The sequence below is a fragment of the Tupaia chinensis genome, unplaced genomic scaffold (genome assembly GCF_000334495.1).
Source record: "Tupaia chinensis unplaced genomic scaffold, TupChi_1.0 Scaffold000084_3, whole genome shotgun sequence".
NCBI lineage: Eukaryota > Metazoa > Chordata > Mammalia > Scandentia > Tupaiidae > Tupaia > Tupaia belangeri.
In genome coordinates, this window is record NW_006159546.1 from 1,828,273 (window position 1) to 1,855,019 (window position 26,747).

The 26,747-nt window shown below is 40.6% G+C and overlaps 1 protein-coding gene across 1 annotated transcript in view; it reads right to left on the reverse strand.

Annotated features, from left to right (window-relative positions):
• PCDH7 (protocadherin 7) overlaps positions 1-26,747 on the reverse strand; it is a gene marked incomplete at its 5' end in the record, with an annotated part of 501,653 nt that overhangs the window by 166,866 nt on the left and 308,040 nt on the right. The window lies entirely within an intron of this gene.

Below are 26,747 nucleotides of genomic sequence, written 5' to 3' on the forward strand. Positions count from 1 at the left end.
CATAAAGTGAGAACTCTGTTTAAATTTAATGCAGACAAGAGTGTTCACAACTGTTTATACCTAAGAGTATGTAGGTGATCATTCTGTCTACCCATCTATCCATCTAGGTTGCATATTAAAATGTTTTGAGATGTATTATTCCCAATAATTTACCACGTAGGGAGATGTAGTGGAGTTGATACATTTGTGTGCATAAACATGCCAAAATAATGTAATTTCCACCAAATACATCCTTGTTTTTTTTTTTTTTATCACATGCTATTATCATACCGTTTCCATCTGTCTACCATGATGGCTAATGTTTTAATATTCCTTTCTCATATGGTGACTCATATGGCCATCTTGGGTGAGGCACAGTTTTTATGAATGAGTATTTTTATGCAACTCATGTCTGTGTGCTTTCCAGGGAATAGCATGTTTTCATAGATGCAAATCTGGCCTTTAAAATGATTTACATTCCGGTCTTAGCTCAGTTTCATCCTGACAGTAACCTAGTGAATTACCACCATTTGCAGTGTAATGCACTCCCTAGAAATTACCTACACCCTAACGGATTTAGGGAGTTATTTTCTCCTTAGCAAACAATCCTAAATTGGCCTAATAAAAGAAGTATTTCTTAGGTCTCATTAGTATGCAACTATGCACTGACCCTTTATTTTGTGATTTCACATTCCAACTAATAGTTAAAATTTTTAAAAAGTTGTAATGGTACTACCAGGCTTCAAGATTGTACTCCAAACATATAAACAATACATATAGCCAAATCTATTTTACTTTTTTAATCCTATATATGTACCTAGAAAAGACCAAAAGTTCTATTGTTCAAGTTAGGAATCTAGTGGCTTGAAAATCACATTGCATGCATGTATATGTGTTCCCAATTCTGGGAGAATTGAGCAGAAGAGACTGCCACGTGACAATCCTCCCCTGGGGCTGATTTTTCACTTTTTCTCTCACTCTCTCTCTCTCTCTCTCTCTTTCTCTCTCTCTCTCTCTCGTGAGCACACATACCCTCTGGGGAAAAATAAAAAAACTTAAAAAAAAAAAATAGGGCCCTCCCAGAGCAGCCTGGGAACATACCTCTGATCCCAGCTGCTGGAGTGCATCCCAATGTGAGGACCCTGTAGGAGGTGTTTGTCTATCTCTCTGGCTCTCTTTTGTAGAAGAAATAAACTAATAAACTATTTTTTAAAAATAGGTATGGATGGGAATCAGCAGGTAGCATGGTGGTTAAGGCAGTAGATACTCTATATGGCTAACATAGTCGAGTCCTGAACCTTTCTCTCTCTTTCTCTCTCTCTGGTCAAATTAAAAAAATAAATAAATAAATGAATAAATCAATAAAATTAAATAAAGTAATTCTTTAGGATAAAAGTAGATATGGATCATTACTTTCTTTCAGTCGTCTCACTCAAGCCATCTGTCCCTAATTACATGAAATCCAGAGAAGGTGAAGCAGACAAAGCAATGAGCCCTACATTCATTGACAAAGGAGAGTTTTCATACTTGAATTCGGTTCTACTTTTGCTGTTGGCTTGTTTGCTTTTCCCTGTGGATGGAAAAAAGGATTGGGGGTTCTATCAAACAATACTGATGAGCTTCCTCCGCCATTACATCATAAGGAAATGAACAGCCACTTGCTCTACGCTGCAACCTACTGAAAATGCTAATTTCCATGTAGGTGTGAAATGTCACCATGTATCCTAGAAAGGTATGCCCAAAGACAAAGATACTCTCATGCATATTCTGATTATATTAGAATAATTTTATGTTTTAGACGAGAAAAATTAAATTGTTTAAAGTCCACCTTCGTCATTATACAACCATTTTTTCACAATGATACTAAAGAGTCTTCAGACTTTTTTGGGGGGTGAGGGGACTATACAATTCTCACAGGTTTCACATTTTACAAATTTGGTGTAATATCTGTATGGGTAACGATAAATCATTCGATGCTCTATAGTAGAAATATTTTCCTATTTATTTTTTTGCTGTAATTTTTTTCATTTGTTTCAGGACTTTCAGAAAGGTCCTCACAGCTACAAACTATCTTCATGGGAAACAATAATAATTCTATTGTCAGGAGAACAAAGACTAATTTTTATAAAAGGATAAAAATGACTTCTTGAAAAGACAGGACAGAAATCTGAATATTAATGTAATCAGGAGCTGTCATTCAGTAGGCAGGGAGAAATCAATTGCAGGCCAAAAGAAACTGTAACTTAGATATCTGAGTCTCAAAGATAAAAGAAAAAAAAATAACTTTTAATGAAGAACTTAATTTCCTTGTTTTTAGGAAAAAGTGAAAAATGCCCATCTCAAGCCACATAACTATTTCAGGTGGCATATGAATATACCACTTTCAAGGTGATTTTCACGCAAATTTAGGCTCTGGTTTTTTAAGTCCACAGTCATTAGTATATTTTTGCATTGTGGAACGCTATATAAAACCATTGTGGTTTGCTCCAGGGTCAGGAAATAGCATGCATTCAATTTATTGTTGTGATGTCATTGTTTTTTTTATTTTTCTTCTTCTTCTTTTTGAAGAGGTTTTTGCTAAAGGGCACATGCGTTCGCAGAGAGAGACAGAGGGACAGAAAGTGAGAAATCCCCCCCCAGGGGGATGGCCACGCCACAATCCCTTCTCCTCCATTCTCCTCTCTGGATCTTGGACACACACGCACATGCGCCTGGCATGAGTTTAAGCCACTGGGTCCAGGATGTGTGTGTGTGTGTGTGTGTGTGTGTGTGTGTGTGTGTGAGATGTTGTTTTCTAAAACTAAGTAGATCAGGGAGCCAGGCAATGGTACAGCGGTCATGGAACTGGATCCATAGTGGAAAAGCCCCGAGTTCATGTCTTAGGTCTCCCTGACCACACAGGTGCTGTGTGAAGATCCTGCCGGGGTACCCATCTCTCTGTCTAGAACATTGCCTCTGCCTTCCATGGAAGAAATAAACTTAAAACAAAGTAACATAAATAGACAAAGAAGAATAAAATTTGATACAAGGGTAGGGAATATTTAAGATTATATACTGATTACTGTAAGAACTTGGGAGCTTAAAAGAATAAAGATTTCTTCAAGGTCATTCATGTTGCAGCAAAGCAAGGGTCAAAATCACAGGTTTACAAAGTCTAAGAATTGGAATTATGCTTATTTCAAAGTGACGAGTAAATTGAAGGCAGAATCAATTAAGAATTGATTCTATGATAGGTGCTGTAAACACTTTCATAAACATTTTTTGCATCTCACCTTAACATGGTTCAGGAGGATAGGGATTTTGCTCATTTTTTAAGTGGGAACACTTAATATCAGAAAGACTAGGCAAATGGTCCAAGGGTCACCATGATATTCATTGTAACTTAATTGCACAGTCACCCTAAACCCGAAGGCATTCTCTTTCCTAAGCAAATGTTCTTTGCATTTTACCAGATGTTGAAATATCTGAAACTCAAGGCCTGTTCTATAACCAACCTAGCCTGGAATAATATTTGTTAAAATAATGAAGGCAATGATCTCTAACACTGTCTGAAAGGAATCCAAATATAAATCCAACAAATAATTAGCTAAGCGTAGGCGCTCAAAAAAAAAAAAAAAAAGAGAGAGAGAGAGAAATAAAATTTCTGAGCGAGACAACATATAAATCAGCACACAAATGTGTTATTCTTGTTTTTAATGGTGTTATAATCTAACCTTTGTCCCCAACACAAAGGTAGTTCAAGTCTGAGGGACAGGTCTTTGTATATATGTTCATATCTATTGATGGCTGGCCTTCTTTCTGTGTCTAAGATGAGCATTTTATTTAAACAGCCTGTGCCACATTCTACTTGGATAACTTTATTACTTAGAAACATCTCCTTTGTATTGAACCCAGACATTTCACTTGCATAGAATTAACACACTGGTTCCTTTAGAGGTGACTCCTAAGGACTCACAAATAAATTTTTGGAATTACATATTGGCAAGCAATTGGCTCTTGGATATAGTTCTAACTTTTACATTTTTCTCTTACTTTATTTATTTATTTTTTTAATTTGGGACATCAGTCATCTTATGATGGATGAGTCACACTCTTTTAGAGCTGGTTGAAACATCTACGTAAGTGAGTCCAACTCCCTTGTGGTTATATATGAAGAGAGTGAAGTCCTGAGATGTGAAATAGACTGGCAAACAAACAAACACAGAATCAAAAAATTGCCACGGAAGAGAAGATTCCTAGAGACCAGCAGAGGGCATAACGGTTACGTTGCTGGACTCCCAGGAAGCCAGGTTCTAGTCCTGGACCCAACAGCTTAAAACTCATGCAGGGCTCATGTGTGTGTGCATGTCCAAAATCCTGAGAGGAGAATAGAGGAGAAGGGACTGCAGTGTGGCCATTCCCTCTGAGGGTGATTTCTCACTTTCTGCCTCTCTGTCTCTCCAGTGAGCACACATGCCCTATAGCAAAAAATCTCGGGAACCAGCAGTTAGCGTAATGGCTATGTCGCTGGACTCCCACATAGTCGACCGCGGTTCGTGTCCCGGACCCGGTGGCTTAAAACTCACGCCGGGCGCGTGTGCGTGCGTGCCCAAGATCCCGAGAGGAGAATGGAGGAGAAGGGATTGCGGCGTGACCATCCCCCCTGGGGGGTGATTTCTCGCTTTCTGTCTCTAAGTCTCTCTCTGTCTGGCGAGCGCACGCGCCCTACAGTGAAAATCTCTCAAAAAAAAAAAAAATCTCTCTAAAAATAAATAAATAAATAAAAGAGGATTCTTAATCTAGGAAGCCCACATCTAAGATCCCTGAGCCAATGCTCCTTCATGTGTTTTCACAGTAACAGTGTTGAACTCTGCTGACAAAGGTTCTTAAACACTTAAAGATGAGAAATGAAACCCAGGCTTCTCTCCAAGAATGTCATTTTGAAGCTTTTACTGTTGCAGTACACTTTCTGGTTAGGAGGCAAGACCTCATCTTAAACTAACCCTTGCACATGGGCCCCTCTCCCTCAGCTCGCTTTTTGCCTCCTCCACAGAACTGTGATAGATTTTTTTTTTTTTACATATTTCTGTTTATGAATACATTTGAATTTAGGGTGTATTTTATTGACCCCTGTCAATCCTCCAACTCTGTAAACAAAGAATACAGTTGTTTGTTTTCAAATTGATGTCAGTACCATGGGTACTAATGTGTCATCAAGAACGCTTAATATAGAAGGTTTCAGAATTTACCACAGAGAAATGTGGAATGCTTTTCGTTAAATCCACACAAAGGCTTTCTCCGACTCCGGGGTGTGGGACGCTCTGACAGTACGGAGTCTCACCAGACAACCGGAAATATACGACTACAATGCTATTATTAGTATTTATAACAGCTCTAGTGCTCTTGATAAATGAAGCCACATTAATTAGTTTCAGGATCTTATTCTCACTTTGGCATATCCACTAGCACTTCTGAACATGCAATTAAAATATTTCAAAATGTCACTTCTGTTTCTGTTCGACAAGAAATGCATACAGATTATTGCCACTAGATTTGTACTAAGCCACATACATTTGGAAACAAAAATATGTTAACATTTAGGGGTTAAGAAATCCCTCCAACACTGCTTATAGTCAGCTGGAAGAAAAATAGAGCTATCAGTAGTCATGCCGATGCCCAAGTCCACTGGTTTTCTGAGTATGGACTACTTCCTGCTGTGAAGATTTTCTTTTTTTAAGGTTCAATCTTGGCAAGTTTGTTTTCCTTTATTTTGGAAATATAAATTCAATGACGATTTTGGATTGCAATCAGTGAAAAAAAAGAGAGCTTTTTTTGACATTCCATATGTTGAATTAGCTTTTTATTAAACAAATAGCACAGCTGATTCGAAAATTAGAGGCTGACCCACCCACTGACTTCAAAACAAATTAGCCACCCCTTCAATTTGGGGAGATTGTGTTTTCTCTTTGTCCCAGGAATAGCATTATATAAATCCGGGGCCAGACAGTCGTGTGTCTACACTGCTACACAGAAACTGTCTATACTGCAGCGGCCACACGAGTGGGACCACATGGAGTGGTCCTGAGTTTACATCAGGGCCTTCCTGCATGCTCAGGTATCCATGACAAGCTGGCGAGGCTGAGGGGTGGGCAAAGACCAGAGGATCATGTTGATGGTCTTATCTTTCTCTCTCAACCTCTCTTTCTCTCTCTTTCTGTCTCTCTAAATAAATAAATAAATGTACTTAAAGAGGGGGGAAAAAAAAGAACGCTAACTGGATCCCAATGGCTGACTCCGTGGTCCAAGTCCTGAAACTGGCAACTTGCAAAATACACCAGCCGCGCACGCGCTCGTGCTTGTGTGTGTGTGTGTGTGTGTGTGTGTACCCAAAATCCTGACAGGAGGATAGAGGAAAAGTGATTTCTCACTTTCCCTTTCTCTCAGTCTCTCTGACAAGTGCTCATGCCCTATGGAAAAATCTAAAATAAATAAATAAATAAATAATCCTAGTAATCTTTGGTTCATAATAAATGGAGTTTAAAATAACATTGCTATTTTCCTTTTCTCCATGAAGAACAAAACTACATTTTAGATTAGATAAATAGAAAAATAGATGTAACCACATAGCTACGGGTCTATATCAGCATGGGTATGATGACTTGGATAATATTCTTTCCAGATTATTTGGCCAATGCAACTCCAACTGGATGTGTTGGATAAAAGTCGTCAGAGTCCAAAGTAAAGCTACCAAAGAGCCCCTCTAATACTCTCTCAAGAGACGTGTGGATGAGCGTGACCCAATTATTTTCTTATAAATGACGAATTGGAATTTACAGAAAGAGTATGTTATGTGTCTGTCAGATCCCACCTACAGATAATCTTTAACACTTAAAAATGATTTTTTTTTCACTTTTTAACCTCCTCTAAAATCAGCAATATGGACAATTTCTAATTTTTTCTGGTAATCTGCATTACTCTCTTGAGATACAAAATGGGTTTAAGGATTCCTCTTGTGTTGAAGATGTGAAAAATGGGTAAAGAGCTCATTCTAGGAAAAGACTGGATGGCAAAGTCCCTGGTTGATGTGGGTGAGGTCAGTGAAGTAGCTGGGGAGATCAAACAGAAATCCTGACCTCCCCCAGGGCTCGTCACATGGATTATACAAAGGGTTAGGTATTGTTTTGTTAATTACTTGTTAAAAGAGCAAGTGTGAAAGGGGATTACCAATTTAAGAGCCTGGAAAGAGGGCCAGTAGGTGGCATGGTGGTTAAGGTACTGGATTCTCACATGGTTGACCAAGTTTCAAGTACCAGACCTGGGACTTGCTTTCTCACTTTCCCTTTCTCTCTCTCTTTGGTGAATTTAGAAATAACAGTAATAATAATAATAATTTAAATTAATAATTCTTTTAAAAAAAGTCTGGGGAGAGATGAGATAGCTTTATTCTGAAGATGAAGCCAAACTTTGCTACCCTGCTGGGATGAGACCCTGATTCCATCTCCCATCAACAAAGGTTATCATGAGTGGAAAATTCAAGAGAGAAGTCAAGAGAAGTAAGACAGGGGAGTAAAGAGAACAGAAATTGGGAGAGAAGTTGTAAGTGAGAGACATTGCCACGAACGCTCGCGGAGACTACCCTTGGAGACATTTGCTTCAAGGAACCAAAGAAGAGACAGGGAGCTCAATGGTGTAGCGGAAATGTGATGTTCAAACGATGGTGGTTCCAACAGCAGCTAGTGGATTCAGTTCCCTGGATAACTGGGCATATGGGGACTGCAGTGTGTCCCAGTTAAAGGTGCTTGTCAATTTCTTTCTTTGTCTCTGTCTCTCAATTTCCCTCTCTCTCTCTCACACACAGACACACAAACACACACACACACACACACAATTTGAAAAGAGAGAACTACTCCTTTTACATTCTCTCCTTTCACTCTTCACATGTCCCTTTGCATCAATATTCCTGCAATTATTTTCTTTCTTTAAAAAAATATCGTTTTGGGGCATGAAGGCTAAGGCACTGGATCCCACAAGGCCAACCGCTCAGTTCAAGTCCCAGACTCAGCGGCTTGCCTAAATGGCACGTGTATGTACGTTCCCAAAATCTTGAGAAGGGATTGCGTGTGGCCATCTTCTCTGGATGGGATGAGATGGATTTCCTACTTTCTCCCTCTCTCTCCCTCTGTCTCTCCCTCTCTGCTGCATGCACATGCCCTATTTCAGAAGCAAAACAAAGCAAAAATCCCTTTATATCTTACAAATAAAAATTGCATTTTGGGGGTACACTTGATAGTTTAAAATGTACACAAAAAGGAAGGCCTCAGCTGAACTAAATACCGTAAGGACAACCTAACATATTTATCATTTTCAGGGGGGTGGTGGTGGTGGTGGGTGAAAGCACTTAAAGTCTACTCTCTTAGTGATCTTCCAAGACACAGTGCCTTGTTATTAAGTACGGTCACCATGCTTCGGCACAGATTCTTGGAATTTCTTCGATCTATCTACCTAAACTTCTCTTCTAATAAGGTCCATGCACCAATAGAAATATTTAAAAAAACAGAACCTAGAGACCCATGAGGGTAAATGGTACTCCAAAGTGTAAAATCTATGAATTCTGACTATCTCTGTAATGCAGAAAAAATGAACAAGGATAACATTTGAAAAAAATCCTCAGTGACATATAATATACGCACTTTCATATCAGATCGACATTGGCACGAGAAAACGTCACATGAAGGAGGTTAAGAAATGAATCCTTTGTTATTCTTGGGTGCCGTATTGTAATATGTAAACTGATAAATTCTATTAATTTAAAAGAGGAACTGTGAAGAGCTTGTATTTCATTCAGTGATAGAATATGGGCTTTTTATTGTCTCAAATTGATTTGATTTCTAATAAAATATTTGCTCCAACCTTGGGCTGCAAGGAACCAGACAGCTCAATGAGAGACAGTAATATTATGAAAAATTGCCATTTTTTTCATGCAGCTCAAAGCTTCCTGTGTTATCCATCAAATTCATTTCCCTTGTAACTAAATCTGTCATAAATCCAGGCATCCCAATATGAAATATGTTTCCTAACAATAATCTACCGTCAATAAACTTAATAAAGACTTCAAATGATACAACACTTTCTGGTAGCTTTAAAACATTTCACAAATAAATTACAGATCTTGCTGGTTGATGATGATATAATAATCTACAAATAGGAAAGAAAATCAGGTATGGGGGGAACAGGGGTTCATTTGCTCCAACCTTTGCATCTATGTTTTCTTTCATCCTTTTTTTTAGAGGTATTTTTGTTTGTTTGTTTTTCTGTAGAATGCATGTGCTCACCAGAAAGGCAGAGAAAGACAGAGAGACAGAAAGCGAGAAATCACCCCCCAGGGGGGATGGCCACACCACAATCCCTTCTCTTCTGTTTTCCTCTAAGGATCTTGGGTACACACACACATGTGCCCGGCATGAGTTTAAGCCACCAGGTCTGGGACTCAAACTGCAGTCGACTACATGGGAGTCCAGCGACATAACCATTACTACATCTACTGGTCTCATTTCTTTTCATCTTTATGGTTAAAAATAAATAAACAGAATCTTAGGAACTTGTATATTCAAGAAGAAATTTATATTTAGTCGATACAAAATAAAGAAGAATTTATTTCACTTTTATAAATTTGTTTTTGAGACAACTTTTATAAATATAAATATAAGCAGTTGCACCTGTAGATATTAAAAGGTTTTTCATTTTTGTTTTTAATCACTCAAGAATGATTTGTTTCTGCGTGAGAATAAAACCTCACTTATTTTTCTTTGTATGCCTTGTGTGACTATACAGGGTGAGCCAGGAACTGAATGCCAGGCCTTCCAAGTGGCCTCAGCCTGGGGAACAACAATGTCTAGGTTACTCTACCGTCCTGGGCCAGCACTTATTCTCAGTCATCAGGACTAGCTGTGTTTTAAAGTGTATTTACTTATTTTATAAACTAGAGAGACAAAGTGAGAAAGGGCAGTACAGCATACCTGAAAGGATCCAGAAACCAAGATCCAGCCTTAGCTAGCCCTGGATCATGGGAACCCCAAAGGCAGGTTACTCAGGGAGGTGTCCAGACCCTAACCAGGAACCTTCCCACATGGGTCAGCCTCAGGGAGTGCTCTATTTTATCGCTGCACCAGAGTTCAGGACAGGACCACAATGTATTTTGTTTCTGCCATTTTCCATGACCTAGACTAAGTTGTTAAAGCATGGAGAGAAATTCCATGCTTTCTCCTTCTCAGAAAAAAGAAAAAAAAATGGAATTAGTTGTAATGTTTTTTTTTTTGAGAGGTTTTTGCTATAGGGCGCGCGTGCTCGCCAGAAAGACAGAGAGAGACAGAGAGAAAGAAAGTGAGAAATCACCCCCCCCAGGGGGATGGCCACGTTGCAATCCCTTCTCCTCCATTCTCTTGGGATCTTGGGCACGCACGCGCATGCGTCTGGCATGAGTTTAAGCCACCGGGTCTGGGACTCGAACCGCAGTTGACTACGTGGGAATCCAGCGACATAGCCATTATGCTAACTGCTGGTTCCATTTTTTTTTTTTAAGAGAGATTTTTGCTATAGGTTGTATGCACTCACCCGAAAGGCAGAGAAAGACTGAGAGACAGAAAGTGAGCCATCACCCCCACCCCCCCCCAGGGAAGATGACCATGCTGCAGTTTCTTCTCCTCCATTCTCCTCTCTCAGTTGTGGGTGGGCACACATGCAAACATGCCCGGGTTTGAGTTTTAAACCTCGGGGTCTGTGACTCCAACCGTGGTCGACTACGTGGGAGATCAGTGGTGTAACTATTATTCCATCTGCTGATCCCTTGTTTTAATAGTGATCTAGACAACTGCAGATCATCATGACTCTGAATTACTGTTGGGCACTTAGGAAAATGTGTGTTTCATTACCAGAAAACTCCATTATAAACAGTCTTGATGAATACTCCCATGCCTTCTGCAAAGGGACTGTTGACTTTCTCTTATCTCTTAAAGCAAGAACCACTCTCACTTTCTATGTAGGGCAACCGAGTTATCAGAAAGATTCTCATTCGTGAACTATTAGTATTGTTGGTCTAACAGTCTAACAAAGGAGAAGGTATAGCTGATGAGACTACTAAAATCAATGTGGTAAAAATTCTCTTTTACGATGTCCCAATATATTCTCAGAGTAGGAGGTCTTGATGCCGTTCAAGTGGATAGAAAAATAAGCAGCATCGGGCTGAGGTCTATGAACACAAACTTGCTAGAGGGCATCAGATGAAGCAGTCTGTATTGAATGTTCATTTGCTACACATAAAAAATCTGGTCCAACAAGTACGGAAGGATATGGTTCACTCTACCCATGCCTGTGACCGGGCGCAGGGAGAGGAACAGTCATAGTATAGTCTCCGGGACCTTTCTATTTTATTGGAAATCAAACATATCTAAGTGAACGATAAGTAACACTATTGGGCAGTGACAATAAAATTAACACAGGAATTCTAGATTGCAGGCTGTTGTCGGCCATATTACCTATGCCAGCAAGGTTTAAGAGTGACAAAAATTCCTAGTGTGATTTGGAAGAGAATACATTTTCTATTGCCAGATTATATACACAAGTAAAAACACTTTTGATCTATGGTGGGAACAGTCTACCAGTATGAAAGTTTGTAATAGTGATTGTCTCACCATCTCTTCTCATCTTCCTTATTTGGCAAAAAGATGAGACAAATTATCAGCTAAAGGTTCAGCTGCAGTTTCAGGTAGTGCCAAAATCCTTTTTAGGGAATCATTCATTCTGCATTCTGGTGTCTTACTAATCTTCCTTCATCCACCTAGTTTATTATTAACTTGGAAACTCTCAAACATTAAACATGTTTTTTTTTAATGTGGTCTGGCTTTGTTTAAATATAAAATTGCTTTTATTATTATCCAGAGCTAATAAATAATTTATCTTGCCCCATTCAAGACTAACTTATTATTTCTCTCCCTTAATTTAACTTTAATATAATTTTATTATTATTACCATTATTAACCAAAGAGAGAAAATATCTTATATTTTTCAGTCATTCACATTTAATATATACACATTTTGTAACTCTCTGCACGACATGTGTGCTCGCCAGAGAGAGACCGAGAGAGAGAGAGGGGAAGTCAGAAAGCATCCCCGTGGAGGGATGACCACTCCACAGTAACTTTTCTTCCTTTCTCCTCTTAGGGTTCTGGGTATGCATACACACACACCTACTGTGTTTTCCAAGCTACAGATTCCAGGCCTGGAACTGCTTAGGTGGTATTGTGGGATCCACTCACCTTAACCACCATGCCACTGACTGGCCTCCACACGTAGTATATTAATTAGTTATTGATGTATTTTATTATAGACATTGCTAAAACATAAAAAGACGTTGTACGATCAGGAGAAAAATCACTTATTGAATGCCAAATAGTTCCAGATGATGTTACAGATGTTATAATTCTCACAACTCTGAAGGTATTATTCTTTGGCGGCGGGGGGGGGGGCAGTTAAATGATGAAGTCCATGTTTAGGAAGTTTAAATAGCTTGACTGAGATCATAAGCTGAATGAAGGTTTGAATGTAGGTATATCGGAACCAACCCTATACATTCCCACTAAATCACGGCTCTTCTCGATACAAGAATATTCTCACTAAAAACACGTTTCTTTCTTCTGGCAACAGGGCTGTATAGGCTATCAAGAAAGTACTACAGGGATCAGCAGTTAGCATAATGGCTATGCCACTGGACTCCCATGCGTGCCCAAGATCCTGAAAGGAGAATGGAGGAGAAGGGATTGCGGCGTGACCATCCCCCCTGGGGGATGATTTCTCACTTTCTGTCTCTCTGTCTCTCTCTGTTTGCGAACGCACATGCCCTATAGCAAAAACCTCTCAAAAAAAAAAAAAAAAAAGTACTACAGTACTTCTGCTCAAGGGTTGCAATGCTTCTTAAAGTGGAATGGCAGGGTGGAAAAAGTATTTAGAAAATAATTAGTATTTTATATAATCCTTATTTCACATGGGAGAAAATTAGGCTCAGAAAGGGAATGGTTATTGTCCAAGCTCACACAACACTCTGGCGACAAAGCCAGGACTGGAAACCAGTTCTCTGGGATGCTCATCAGTCCTAACTAATTTATAAGACATTTTCTTAACTAGGAAAAAGGAGTAGAGACCCTATGGAGTTAGATTTTAACAGAATATTTCCCCATGAGTTGGGCTGTGGATACCACATTTAATTCACTTCAATGTGTTAATGGTCTTTTAAATGAGACTCATGAAATACGGCCAAATATCAAACATAATTCAGAATATGAGATAAAAACGACCACTTGGAAAGTGTAACAGGCACATGCAAATCTAAATTAGTGCATCTCCAATGGTCCTGGCTGTCATTTAAATCCCAGATACTTTCCAGTTCAAAACAGCCAACCTGGGGAAACACAAGTATTTGGAGTTCTTAAAACATTCAACAAAATTTGATCCAGGGGACCAGCAGTTAGCATAATTGCTATGTCACTGGATTCCCACGTAGTTGACCACAGTTTGAGTCCCGGACCTGGTGGCTTAAAACTCACGCTGGGCACGTGTGCGTGCGTGCCTAAGATCCCGGGAGGAGAATGGAGGAGAAGGGATTGTGGTGTGACCACCCCCCCAGAGGGGGGTGATTTCTCGCTTTCTGTTTCTCTGTCTCTCTCTGTCTTTCAGGCGAGCACACGCACCCTATAGCAAAAACATCTCCCCCCCCAAAAAAAAAGTAATAAAAAATAATAATTACATATTTTCCAGATAAACTACTATTTTTAATAAAAACAACACAATTTTTGTTTATTGATTCTAAAAATGAAATAGTATAACTGTTTCTTCTTCTTAACAACATTTTTCTCTAAATTCTGGAAAGAATGAGATAAGAACTAGGGAATAAGACCTTATCGATGGCCACCAAACATGTTCCCCATAATAGTGTATTCACTGGCATTCCTTCAAGTATCTTATATTGATGATAGATCTCAAACCTCCTAGAACGATAACACATAAGTCTATGAGTTGAGAGGGTCCTACACTTTAGATACTAAAGCCCACTCGTATTTTCATTTTTGCCTTTAACCGAGGAAATCCTACTTGGGGGGTGATGGGCATTTGGGAATGAACACCGTAGGAGGGTTGCAAATTCTAAGACAAACACTCGCCTGAGGAGAACGGGATTTACCAGGGCTGAAAGGGATGGAAGGGCACAACAGAAACACTGTGGGAGGTTACGACTTAGAAACCAAAGACTGCCCGGGAAGAACGTGGACATTTCTGTCTGATATAACATGCCTGGAGGGTTGTGAGAGAGGGAAGGAGCCAGTATTAATATTTACAGACCACAGGCAATAATAAATTTTACAAATCGTTGCTCTTTCAGGACAAGGGGCATTGTGTCTTGCTGTGTTTGCAACATAAGTGGATCAATTCTAAGCGGCTAGTAGAGTATGAAAGGTGTTCAGGAGTTGAAAATGAATGAACCAAAGAATGAGGAAAGACAGAAAGGAAGAAAAGAAGGGAACGAGGGAGGGAGGGAGGAAGAAAGCAATAAGTATAATTGGAGAAACTGGTAGCATCTTGCTTTATAAAGTAGAAATACCTTGAAAACACAAAGCAGGAGGCTGAACACTGGGACAGCAGTACGGCAGTGTTCTGTGAAAGTGACCCACATGGAGAGGTTCTTGGTTCGCATCTGGAGAGGTCCCCGAACACTAGTAGGTGCCTGCCCATGGTACAGGGTTTGCTGAGGCTGTGGGGGTGGACTGCACAACGAAGACTCTCAAGAGTCCTGTCTCTCTGTATCTCTATGTCTTCCTCTGTCTGTCTGTCTCTCTCCCTGTGTCTTTCATTTACGGAAGAAAAAAATAAATAACCTTTAAAGAATAATGTAAGAAAAATGGACACAGATAATACCATCTGTGCAGTGTGTCTACCGTCAGGGTTTTTTGTATGAGTTTAGTAAAAATTTCTCCTGTGTGAAGGAAGGGCCTTTATCATATTAGCCATAGAGGAGAATAGAGATGTTAATGATTTTGGAGACAGCAATATTACTCATTATTATACATATTTAAAACATCCCAAAGTGGTGTGTCCTCTCTCGAAATCTTTTTCATTGCTTTTTATAAATCAACCTAAGAGTGATTTGGGATATCCCATGTTCAACGACACTTGAACTTTCCCAGGTGCCTAGCAGGAGACACGCTACACATGCACATGCACACACATGCGTGCACACCACAAAAATGCATGTGTACACACAAAACACACACACAGAGATAGAACATGAGGTGGAGGGTCAGTCCCGTGGCCAGGTGGTGAAGGGAGCCACATCACGGTTGGCCGACCACATGGTGTGAGTCCCGGCTCGCGTGGCTTGAAAGGCACACTGGGCACACATGTGTGCATGCCAAAAATCTTTACCCGGAAGGAGGAATGAAGGAGGGATTTTAGCGTGACCACACCTCCCTGGAAGGGGCTCTCTCCCTCTCCCTCTCTGCTTCTCTGGCAAGCACATGCACGCTTTGCCAGAATAAATAAATGAAACGAAATAGAAAAGCAGGGCATATGTGTCAAGTACTGCTCCGACTCTCTACTCCTGGAGAGTGGCCTTCCTGAATCTTTGCTGGCTGGCAGCTCTAAAGTCAGAGTCACATGCAGATACTTCCTGGTCCTGTGTTTTCAGAGAGAGATAATCTATCTGCCTAACTTGGGGCACGCGGAGTAAAGAAACTATGAGAGAAACGTAAGACTAAATAAGAAGCCCTTTTCTTTCACGGTTGTGCTTAATTTCTCCCAACTTGTTCCCCTACAGCTCCCCTAGCTGTACCTCCTTCAAGAGTCTCTTTAAAACACCATTAAAGGAGTGATACCCCAGCATTTTTGAACGGTTACGTATGCTAAATGCAACCAGATGATGGCAAGTACGGAGGGGGATGTCCTTTGCAAAGGAGGTTACAAAATGCTCCCTTCTATACTTAATTTGCTTTGGCACAGCTGGATAGTTTGGTTAATTATCAGCCATTAGCTTGAGGGAAAGATGAATCTTTTTTTACTTAGCCAACACACAACTGGTAGTTTCTAGTTAGTCAAGTCCCACGACGGCTTCCACTATTTCGTTTGTCATTATCTAGAAAACTGGGAGGCTTGTGTAGTGAGAGCAGGTCTCTATTATCCAATTTAGTTTATTATTAGGTATCAGGCATGTAGTTATGAAATGGGCATGGCTGAATTAAAAAAAAGAATCTTTCGTAGTTTCGCAGTTAGGGCGGAAGTATGGTCTCTGTGGAGAATTTTGCTTTGTTTTCCTGATCAGGTTTCCCAAAGAATTCTATCTTATAGTTAATGAGAGAAACTGACTTTTTTTTTTTTCTAGAAAAACAGAAAAACCAGAAAACTGCAATGATAACATGTCATCTACTGACAAGTGAACTGAACACTGGTTTGAGGAACAGGGAAGCGTGGAGGAGAGCTTTCTCCTTGCAAGCACGGGCAGAGGAGGCAGGCTCCGTGACAGGATCTCTGCCAGGTACCTACACCTCCCACCTCGACAGTCCTTGCTGTCATTGCCATTTTACTAATGACAACCTGATTTGGTTTTTTTTTTTCGAAAAGATAGAGAGTAAGTTCATAGAGATGCAAAAAGCGCTATTTTGTAGTAAATTTCTTTTTCAGAAACGCACGTCATTTGACAATTATTTCCAAGGCAAAGTTGAGATCTATTACAATAGAAATAAAATTTCCATCCTGAAGCACTCCCCCAAATGCCATGGAGTCTGAATTAAGCTAAAGAATAAATAAATGGGAGATGTTAAGCTCTACTACTCAGCACGCCTCGTTGACCTTGTTCCTAGTGGGGGGCTCTACCCCCTAGGTGTTCACTTCCACCTTGCTGCCAACAACATCACCATTCTCCCTGCTTTTAATGCATCCGTAAATATAAATGCTTGGTTTCTGTCCTCTTCCTCAAGTCTCAATTATTATCTTTTTCAATGTCATTAACGCATCTGCCTGAGCTTCCAATACGGTCTTCTTTGATTCAAGAACAATCTTTCATTACACTCAAAATAAAACTTCTTACTTGGGGGCCAGCAGGTGGCATGATAGTTAAGGGTGCTCGACTCCCACATGGCCAACTGCGGTTTGAGTACTGGACCTGGAAACTTGCTTTTTCAGTTTCCCTCTCTCTTTCTCTCTCTCCCTCGTCACTCCCTTTCATGCATCTAAAAATCTATCCAGGAAGAAGGGAAGAAAGAAAGAAAGAAAGAAAGAAAGAAAGAAAGAAAGAAAGAAAGAAAGAAAGAAAGAAAGAAAGAAAGAAAGAAAGAAAGAAGGAAAGAAAAAGAGAGAGAGAGAGAGAGAGAGAGAGAGAGAGAGAGAAAGAAAGAAAGAAAGAAAGAAAGAGAGAGAGAGAGGAAGAGAGAAAGAGAGAGAGAGAAGAAGAAGAAGAAAGGGAAGAAAACAAAACTTATTTTCTGGCAATGAAGGGATTCTAGAATTTGATTCTAATCTATCTAACTAAACTCATCTCCTCAGTTAATATTCTCTCCTATGTCACACCAATTCCCCTTCTCCTTCCCAAACCTCATTTTCCATTCCCTGCTCATGCAGAGCCTTTATTCTGTCTTTGAGTACTTTTCATTCTCCCTTCCACGTGTCCAAAATCTACCCAGTCTGGAGAGCCTTCCATAATCTCTCTCTCTCTCTCCTAACCAGTCTACTGTAATTACAATTTTGTGTCTACTGCACACTTGGTCACTTAATCATTTACTGAGTGTACTCTTTACTGGGCATTCTAGCACCATACTCTTTTAGAGGATTCATGTCCGGGTGTGTTCTCTCCTCGGTCACGTCCTTTAGAGAGGTTAGCGAAGATAGCTATTTCCTTGCCTCTTAGTGACACCAAGCATTTATTTCTCATAATAGGATGTGATGTCTTCAAGAAACATTTGCAAGAATGAAACTGTTTATACTAAAAAGAACCAAACACTATGTGAGCAAGATGATGAGGCATTGATTTTTGAACCAGCGATTTTATGTAAAGATGCAAATGACTTCATGTGGTCAGGTGAGTTCATCTCTGTTGGGTGGAGTAGGGTGGCGCCCAACTGGGATGGGCTGATTGTGCCTAAATAATTAAATGCCATCTTAGAAGATATGGAGTTTGGGGTGTGGGAGATGTAGGCGAAGCCAATGAGATTACAAGCAAAATAAGATCTGTGCAGTGTTAGAGTGTTAATAAGAACTGAGTGTTAGAGATAATTTGTTTGTGTTGTAGAGGATGATTACATTAAATAGCTTGGGCATTATGACCGTCTTGATCACTTCAGTCTTTGTAAGAGTCTTGGCTCACCGGAAGACCCTTTTAACGCACCTACACTGGAAACAGACTCAGAATTTTAAAGTTAGATGAAATCTTGATGGGTCACACTGGATCACATTATTTTACCTCTTTTTCTAACTGGCAATGGTCTCCCCCTATGCCCCTCTTATAATCTTGTGTCTTAATGCTAGGACTGACTCAGAATTAAAACAGCCTCTGGAGGCGAAAAAAAACTCCTACACACAAAAAGCAAATGTAATGAAAAATAAATCTAACAAGTCACCTTACTCACCCGTAATGTATAACAACCAATGCAGTTTTGCAATTGCAAATAAAATAATAGTGTCCAGATTAAAGAAGATTGGAACAGTCTTCACTTCCATGGTACAAACATCACAATTAAAGAGAAAGTTATTTTAGTTCTAAGAAGATGTTCTTTTTCATCTTTTTTAAGAGATTTTTTTTTTTAATATAGGGTGCATGCACTTGTCAGAGACACAGAGAAAGACAGAGAGACAGAAAGTGAGATATCATCCCCCCAGGGGTGATAGCCATGCTGCAAAGCCTTCTCCTCCACTCTCTTCTTGGGATTTTGGGCAAGCACACACACCTGCTGACCCCTTCTTTTTCATCTTAAAAATGTGATAAGACGAATATCTATTATCGTAGAGCCTGGGGCTTCTTAGATTTCTCATGAATATTAAGCAAATTTATTATCAATAAAATCTTTTCAATATTTTATGGTTCAGATGACCTATGGAACTTATCATTTTAATGTAGTCATGGTTTCTGTGGCTACAACAGACACCTCATCTAAAACAGGACAATCTACCTAAATTGTACCACTTACTACAAATGTGTCAAAAGGTTTAAAAACTACTGAAGAGAATGACTGTTTAAACATAAAGAGAGAAAGGGAAGGGAGAAGGGAAGATTAATTGCTACTCCAAAGTTTTTGGACCCTAAGGATCTGCAATTTTAATAGGGATTTTGAGACCGATGCCCTGAGGACTACCTTTTAAGAAACACTGATCGAATTTACAGTCGTCACCGATAAAGCCAGAATTATTGAGCAACAATTACCTGGGAAATTTTAGAGAAATAATCCTGCCTAAACTTGATTTACATAAACACACAGCAGGTGTTTGGGTTTATTTTCCTATTGCTTTGCTGCCAGAATTCACAGGGTAATTGGAGCCTTGGTTTCAGTCTACATGGAGATGTTTTGTTTTGTTTTGTTTTCCCCAGATTAAGAAACCTGAACATAACCTCTGGTAGTCCTTCCATTTTTTTTTTTTTTTAAGTTTCTTCCTTTCATGAGAGAAAGACAGAGACAGACAATGAGCTGTCCCCACAGGGCTCAAGCCATGTCATGGTCTTCTATCCAGGCCTTCAGCTAACTAGCATCTTGGGTGTACCTGGGGCCACCCCACGGGCACAAGTCAACCAGGACTTGAAACCTGGGACTTCCCATATGGCACCAGCAGTGCCCTACTGCTTATGTCACTGCAGCTGGGCCTCTGCTAGTCAGTTCTTAAAGTTATTCTGAATATAATTTAGTTTGTGCAAGCAATATAACAAACTCAAGGAGGTGTGTGTGTGTGTGTGTGTGTGTGTGAAAGTCCTGTGACAGCTTAGGTAGTTCGTCTCTCTACTCAACACAGTTGTATCTTCTAAGCTGTCTCTAGGAAGGAATTCTTTTGAATAAGACGAGTGATGTGGACTTGGCCACTGTTAAAAGACCCCATATTTGGACAACCTGAATGAGCCTATTGAAACGTATGCATAAGTCCTTCCTAGGACTTTACTTGCCAAACCACAGAATCACTGAGGTAAGAACTTAAGGGCCACTTAGACTTGCACTCGTTCTACACTTTCCACATGAGAAGCCTGAAGCTGAGGCAGGGAAATGAAGCAGGTTCCACCCCTCCACAGAACGACATCTGAAGACCTGGACTTTCTATACTCCGTAAAAACACTGAACAATACCGTTTTATATACACTCCGTAGCCACTGAAAATACACAAGCCCCCTCTTCTAGCTGAACGATCTAGTCAACAGCCATATGGTCTCTCAACCAGTATTGATCACATGGGATATTTAGAGATAGTAAAGAAAATATGTTTTCCTTTTAATCTTCCAAAAAGTAACAAGAGAAAAAAAAAAAAAAGTCTGATATTTAAAAGGTATTATTCAGCGCATAGGAAATACTATTTGTGCCAGGAAGAAAGCAAACCTATCACTTTGTCACACTTTAGTGTTGAGTAATTTACAATGAAATGCCCAGAGCATAATTGGTCTATTTCAAAACTGTTATTAGGGACCAGCAGTTAGCGTAATGGCTATGTCACTGGACTCCCACGTAGTTGACCGTAGTTCGCGTCCTGGACCCGGTGGCTTAAAACTCACGCCGGGCGCGTGTGCGTGTGTGCCTGAGATCCCGAGAGGAGAATGGAGGAGAAGGGATTGCGGTGTGGCCATCCCCCCTGGGGGGTGATCTCTCGCTTTCTGTCTCTATGTCTCTCTCTGTCTGTCTGGCAAGTGCACGCACCCTATAGCGAAAATCTCTCCAAAAGAAAAAAGAAAAAAGAAAAAAAAAACTGTTATTAATAAAATCTCACTTTTATGGCGCTGTGTTCCAGGCATGGCATACAGGAAATCATGCAGTGGTACTATGGTAGCATGGGGGCTCAGACTGTAGTTTCACTCTCGGGATGAAATACCAGGTGAATCACGAGCAAAATGCGTAACTCTGAGCCTCAGTTCCTTCATGTGTGAAAGGGGGACAGTGGGATTATGGTGGTGATTAGACTAATTAAGACAAAATTCAGGGAGCGAGCCTGGCACATAAAAGTGCTGGACAAACCATGGTTATCTCTTTAATGGAGGCAAAGAATTATCTGTGGAAAGAGATGGTCAGTGAGGTAACAGAAGGCTCCAATGATGCTCAGTTACTAGACAGAGTAGACAAGATATGAACTTGAGTACGTTTGACTCAGTGTCCATAATTATTATTAATTTATTATTTAACATTGGAGAACGAAAACTTGCCAAGTTGTTTCATATGCATTGACAAGAACCAAGATACTTTCAAATCATTTAAAATCATTTCTGCTGAGTTTTCAGCTACAGATATATTTTCTCTCTCTGTCTCTCTCCCTCCTCTTTTTTTTTAACAATTATTTTATTTAACTTTATTTATTTATTTATTCATTTATTTATTTTAATATGACCAGAGAGGGACAGGGTGAGAGAGAGAGGGAAAGTGAGAAAGCAAGCCACCAGGTCCAGGAGTTGAACTGCAGTTGACCATGTGGGAGTCTAGCACCCTTAAACACTATGCCACCAGCTGGCCCTTCTATTTTCATGTTTTAAAGATTTATTTCATTGTATTTATTATTGTTTTTAAATTGCTATAGGGCATGAACTCTTACCAGAGAGAGACAGAGAGAAAGAGAGAGGGGAAGTGAGAAAGCAAGCTGCCAGTTCCAGGACTCGAACTGTGGGATTCTAGCATCTTAACCAACATCTACCTGCTTGCCTCTCTCTCCTCCTTTCTTACTCTCTCTCTTCCCCTTTCTTCTCTAACAGAATTGGATGTACGAGACTCTGAAGTTACGTGTACTTCTAAAGTTAGATGAAGCTGAAGCGATAACCTGCAGATTGAGACCCCCTCCTTCACCCATCCTTGCTTCATACTGTCAGTCTTCTCTGAATAGGTGCCAAAACTAAATATTTTGCTTTCCTGGTGTTAATCTATGTAGTTTCTAAACCGTTTGCCCAATGTGTCCTCTAGTGATTCATGAAACAGGAACTGATATTCCCTTGGGGAGCTTTGAGAAAAAAAAGTGAGCCCAAACCAAGCCTCTTTCTGGAATTGGCCGCAGAGACGCACAGCAGTACGTCAAGGGAAGCTGTATCAACGGCACTTCGGAAAATGCCCCGGGATCTGTATGCGCCACACAGAGACGACGTTCAAAGTACTGAACAAACGGGCACAGCAAGGGCATGGAGCGTTCCGAAGGGACGTTGGCTGTAAATTACCACTGAGTCTACGCTTCGCGTTGTGGCCCACAACAGCTCTGCTTCTAGGGCTGAAATGACTCTTTGTTTCTGGCCCAGTGCTTTAAACAAAACAGGCTCTCAGTGAACACTCTCTGACTGAGATACAGACAAAATGTTACGAAGGAATAGGGAGATTACAGTTCTGTGCAGGATCCTGAAGCCGTAACATAACTGCATGGAAAGAAATAATATTCTTGGATATGAATGTATGAAGACGAGTTGCCCAGGAAGAAGAGAGAACGTTTGTAGTAGAGTGTGGAAACACAGAGCTACACAGGCCCATGTGCGCCTGAGAAACGTGCAGCTCATCTAAGCCACTGTAGCCTATTGCATGCAGTTTCAGTTTTCCATGAACAAGAACGGTTGTAACTCGGGTGATACTCTGGCAAAGACATTCTTGTTCACACAGAGACATGCAAACTCTAAACTGCCAGTCAGTCCTTTATTAAGGGTGGATTTAGAACAACTGCCATGTGGACTTAACAATGTTTCCAAAGTACCTACTTAAAAAAAAATACTAGGGTCAGCAAAGATGTGGTGGTTAAGGCTCTGGACTCCCCTGTGGTGGGTCATGGTTTGAGTCCTGAACCCAGCTGTTTGAAAATTATGCCGGGCATATGTGTGTGTGTGCCCCAAATCCCCCAGGACGAGAAGGGAGGAAAGGGATTGCAGTATGGCCATCCCCCTAGGAGGTAATCACTCACTTGACCTCTCACTGTCTCTTTCCAGTGAGTGCTTATGCTCTATGGCAAAAATTAAAAAAAAAAAAAACAATTATGCACAATTGTATGTGGAAAATTAAGGGATCAGAAACATGAGCTTTAAAGGTTATTTTAAGAGATTAAAGCAGAACAGAAGCAACACGTTTCTGTTCATGGGCTCCCCACATCAAGAAGTCTCCAATCTTAGCCTAAAGACTGGGCTGTACTCTTTTTAAATTTGTTTTTACATTATTCTACTATACTATCCTTTATGTAACTTGATAATCATTTGTATTATTATCAAATTTTCTATGCTTCATTCTACTGAATTTTGACTTTGTACAGAGTAAGGACATTATAGATTTAATCTCTCCCCCTCCCGGAAGCTCAATTATACTTGGGGCAAAGAGTTCACTCAATGGTATTTGCAAAATAAATACATTCGAGGCGGTATAGCAGAAACTATATGGGAAACACTATTCTTGTGCTCATTATTTGGCTTCTAGGAGTACATTTCTAATAAAATCTAGGAACTGGGACCAGCAGTTAGCATAATGGCTATGTCGCTGGACGCCCATGTAGTCGACCGCAGTTCGCATCCCGGACCCGGTAGCTTAAAACTCACACCAGGCGCGTGTGCGTGCATGCCCAAGATCCAGAGAGGAGAATGAAGGAGAAGGGATTGCAGCGTGGCCATCCCCCCTGGGGCGGGGGACGGGGGGTGATTTCTCACTTTCTGTCTCTCTGTCTCAATCTGTCTGTCTGGTGAGCACACGCGCCCTAAAGCAAAAACCTCTCAAAAAAAAAAAAAAAAAATCTAGGAACTACTTCTATTCTTCAAATCTATCCTGGGGTCCTTCTGAATACAAGACAGTGAGTTGTGAATGACTGATATAGTTCCCCTACTCACAGGGCTCAGCCTCATGGCAAAGTCAGACACACAAATAGAGGCCCCCCTGAGCTGCAATACGGGTTCTGCTAGCAGCATGCCTCAAATTCAGCTCCACCCACCCACTGTCCTGGGTTCCAGAGGAAAACTCTGTAACAATGCAGCTTAACTGGGAGGAGCGTTGTAGACTGGGGACCCGAGATTTGACTCAGATGGTACGGGTGCCTCATTTCTTAAGCTCTTGAAACTTCTGAGGTTTGGGAAATGCTATGCAAAACATCTACTCTATGTCGCTGGACGCCCATGTAGTCGACCGCAGTTCGCATCCCGGACCCGGTAGCTTAAAACTCACACCAGGCGCGTGTGCGTGCATGCCCAAGATCCAGAGAGGAGAATGAAGGAGAAGGGATTGCAGCGTGGCCATCCCCCCTGGGGCGGGGGACGGGGGGTGATTTCTCACTTTCTGTCTCTCTGTCTCAATCTGTCTGTCTGGTGAGCACACGCGCCCTAAAGCAAAAACCTCTCAAAAAAAAAAAAAAAAAATCTAGGAACTACTTCTATTCTTCAAATCTATCCTGGGGTCCTTCTGAATACAAGACAGTGAGTTGTGAATGACTGATATAGTTCCCCTACTCACAGGGCTCAGCCTCATGGCAAAGTCAGACACACAAATAGAGGCCCCCCTGAGCTGCAATACGGGTTCTGCTAGCAGCATGCCTCAAATTCAGCTCCACCCACCCACTGTCCTGGGTTCCAGAGGAAAACTCTGTAACAATGCAGCTTAACTGGGAGGAGCGTTGTAGACTGGGGACCCGAGATTTGACTCAGATGGTACGGGTGCCTCATTTCTTAAGCTCTTGAAACTTCTGAGGTTTGGGAAATGCTATGCAAAACATCTACTTCAGAAAACTTATATTTATCACTGCATTTGCTTCTACTGTCACTGTAAAAATGCATGGTTTGAATATAACATAGACACATACATGTAACATATATGTAATATGTTGGATATGTATACGTGTAAGAGAGAAGGATATACAAGAGTCCCTCTAGCATCGTAAGAGTGCCTCTGTTTTTTCTATAAGACTCAGTTTTCTACTGTTGAAACAGTCTATAGTTTTTCATGCACAAGCATAAACTGTAATTTTATAAGAGAGAGCAGAGTCACAAAGCTATCGTATGCAGGCTGTCCTTTGCAAAGAACAGCATCAACCCTAAGAATAGCTTGATTCTAAGTGTGTAGGAAATTCTATTGGGCTCAATTTGAGAAAATATCTATTGCTAGCTATTAGACTCTTTTGTGATTAGATTTGAGAGGATAGTCTGAAATTACAATTCACACAACGTAAAAAACCAAAAGGATCAAAATCGATTGTGTTTATGACAGATTTTTTTCTTTTTCTTTTTGCACTGTCTATCGGACTTCCCTTCTTCAACGTAACATTCTTCTTCCCCACAGTCCTCATATGGAATGTAATCTTCTTTAAATTGTCGTGTTTATGGTAAATCGTTTTTAACTTAAATAGTCACATTCTATTTACATTCGCTAATGGTAAGCTATCCAACGTGTAAAAAAAATAAATAAAATAAAATGAACACTAGATGTGATGGTACAACTTTCCAGCCCAGTTCCGTAATTAACAATAAAGAAATCGAGGCCCAGAAAGGTTGACACGTTGCCTAATTCATTTCTCAAGCTGGATTAAAAGGGAGATTCTTGGTTTCCAGCGTGATGCTCTTCTAAGGTATGTTCTGTTCTCTGACAAGAAAAAGATTTTGTCCTTGAAAGTAATTTTGGTAACCTAGATTTTCATGCCAGGAGGAGGGAAAGGAAAGTCTTCTCGTGGTCTGAGAGGACTTTCGCTTGCCTTTTGCAACGAGGCCACCTCAGCACGCAGGGTGCCTCCTTTAGTCTTCGTCTACTGACAGCATGGCAACTGGACATAAGTGAATGAAGGGCCTGGATGTGACCTCCTATTTCTAGTCTCTCTTGAAAATTGAAAGAAAGAAAAGAATTCCCTGCTTATCCGATCCATATTCCACCTTTTAAGAGAGATGAAGAGGGGCTTAGAAGGTGGCACAGTGGCAACACAAAATACCATGAGGTTGATCCATGTGAAAGAATACTGGTTTGTACCTGGGCACCTCCCGAAACACGCCAGGCACACGCTTGGCCATGATATGGGCCTGACTGAAGCTGGGCATGGATTGTGACCTGAGGACCCCCTTGGGGGTACCTGCTTCTCTCTCTGTCTTTTGCCTCTCTTTCTCTCTCTCAGGAGAAATAAATCAATGCACTTTTTTTTTTTTTTTTTTGGTGAGGTTTTTGCTATAGGGCACGTGTGCTCGCCAGACAGACAGAGAGAGACAAAGACAGAAAGCGAGAAATCAACCCCAGGGGGGATGGCCACGCCACAATCCCTTCTCCTCCATTCTCCTCTTGGGATCTTGAGCACACACGCACACGCGCCCGGCGTGAGTTTTAAGCCACCAGGTTCGGGACGCAATCCACAGTCGACTATGTGGGAGACCAGCGACATAGCCATTACGCTAACTGCTGGTCCCTAAATCAATACACTTTTAAAACAAGTGAAAAATCTACATGTGATTTTTCCTCTCATTATTTTTATATCTAGAGACCCCCAATTTTTCCTGTTCTTCAAAAGCTATTACTCCTGTATTTGGAGTGAACGCATTAAAACTGCTATGAACTGAAACATTGATGGATACGCAGAAGCAGTGACAGCTATCTGTAATGAGTAATTAGATA